Genomic DNA, 2500 nt, shown 5'->3' with positions numbered 1-2500 from the left:
TAGGCCAAGACCAAGACTAATAATGTCACCAAGACTAATAATGTAACCAAGACTAATTATGTTCTCTCATCAATATTTTCTTTTTGTGCAGAAGCTGACCCTTGTCACTGTGTATGGGACGAAGAGAAAGATTATGGATCACAAAGCATAGAAGATTGCATAAAACACAGTGTCAACATCACGAGAGATGATGCAAAACCATACGATGACGTTATGAGGTTTGCAGCGAGATTGTATAGTCAGGGGGTATGGTCAAGGGGTCAGTTGTCCTGGGCCCAGGAGAGAAAAGGGTAGGGGGTAAAATTGGGTCGAAGCGAAGGACAGCACTCTTAAGATTTTTCTTTCTTTATTTGCCTACGAACGTTTTGGGTAGAGCCCTTCTTAAACGTGTAATGGTGATTGCCAAAGACAGAAAAATCTGAAGTGTGCTGTCTTTTGCTTCTTTCCCATATATATGTTTTATGTGGGTTTCAGCACCCAGTTAAGAACTGTTAATCATTAGGCGATAGTGTGTGCACGTCTCCTCCACTTCATGGGTAAAATTGGGTTGTCATTACATATTGAGTTGGGGTGCCTTTCAAGAGATGAGTTTGTACTGGGTCTGCCCAAACCTGTCAGCTCAACTCCCCATGACCAACTCCCCACCCATTAGAACACTTCCTGCCCCCAAACCGGAAGCAGATTGATAAAGCTGTGGATATAAAGAAGGCTGCATCAATTTGGAAAAAAAAAAACACAATTGTGCTAAATCCTGCTCTTCTCTTGCAGTTTTGTTCCTACTCCATAACTTCCTTGCAAAACCCATCTCTGTTAAAGGGTGGCACACGGCTTGACATTTTGTCAACAGCCGCTTCTGGTGAAATAGGTGGAAAGTGTGTTTTGGGGCTGTTTTCATCAAAATCAGTAAGTGGAATCATATGGAAGAATGTTACTGTTGCCTTACCACTTCCCCCGGACATGAAGTACCCAAAACATGGCTACAGGATGGACACATATGGCTGAAGAATTCACTCAAGGGTGCTAGAATATTGCTAAAAGAAGGCTGAAAGACATCCATACAGGGTTTCAAAACGTGGGAAAGTGGAAAGGCAACTGGAGCATTATTCCAAATGTCTGTCCTTATTAATTTGGGTCAAAGTAGCCAAAAAAACGCTCAGTTTTCACTAAAAATGTCCATTCACAGTGATTGAAAGTTGCAAGCCACCCTTTAACATTGATTCAAAAATTCATTGTGTTATTACAAAGGAACAAAGCAAAAAAGGAGCAGGATTTTCCAAATTTGGAACAGCCTAATACTGTATCAAGCTGTCGGGGAGTATGGTGGTTTGGGAAAAGTGGCTCCTTTTTCTTCTCCCCTGACTTTAAACGGCTGTAGCTCAGAGGAGGGCCCCTAACCTTGTCCAACTTGGGGCCCACTTGAAATTCTCACACACGTTCGGGGCCCTCCTCTGAATCAATAACCAATAAAACTCAAACAAATAGTCAACATCAATAAACGCACAAATATTATTTCAGATTTTCAGAAAATGACTTCAGGTCCCACTGGGAATACCCTCACGACCCACGGTTTAAGAATCACAGATCTAGACGATTGTACATGTTGCCCATATACAATTAAAAAACAATTGCAGTTGTTTGGTGTCAGGTATGCACTGAGGGATGAAAGTGATGCAAGATGATCATTGGAAATTTTGTCAAACTTTCCTAAATCCAACAACATTACATCACATAACCCCAAAACACAAGGTAGAATGATGTTTGGAGATACATCTTACAGTAAATTATATCAAATGCTCATTGACATGGGTACAGGCATGGGTAGAAAATAAGGAAGTATTTGGAAAATATGCATCTTATTTCTCTCAATGGCCCCATTTATATCATCAAGTTTACATTGCACTTTCATTTAATTCGGGATTGTGAGGTGTTTACATTATGTTTTCAAGGTGGAATTAAGATTTATTCAGGATTAAATTGAATTAATTCTAAATTATAAATGTCTTATGTAAAAGAGGCCAGTGTTTCAGGAGACCCTCAGGTGAGTTTACCCTTACCTGAACTTCAGCCGTCTAGTTAGCCTGGGAACTCCCATGCTGCCTAGTAGTTCTACACAATCGTTACGATCTGAAAGACAAATCTAATCTCATTTGTGATTAGGTCTGGTGTTTACTAGGCAACCGTTTAGTAGCCTAATGGATCCCTGCTCATTGTCTTACTGTCTACTACAGGCAAGGGGAGAACATGAGGACGTTTTTGGAAAAGACGCCCCTTAACAACTCAGAGTCGTTCTCAAAAGACAACGTCCTTGTGTATCTCTTGAAGCCGGACGAGAAGTTCAAAGGTGCCCGTCTTTATGCCAGCGACATTCAGGTGAGTGACTGCTGTTATGTGCATGAAGTATTCCGGTTTAAAACGGAATATTGTCAGTATACCGTTTAGAAAAAAATCCAGAGTATTCCATGAAGAACAGTGCAACCTGTACATTACATTACAGTACATT

Source organism: Engraulis encrasicolus, chromosome 15, assembly GCF_034702125.1.
Source record: "Engraulis encrasicolus isolate BLACKSEA-1 chromosome 15, IST_EnEncr_1.0, whole genome shotgun sequence".
Classification (NCBI taxonomy): Eukaryota; Metazoa; Chordata; class Actinopteri; order Clupeiformes; family Engraulidae; genus Engraulis; species Engraulis encrasicolus.
Note: the sequence above shows the minus strand (reverse complement) of the source record.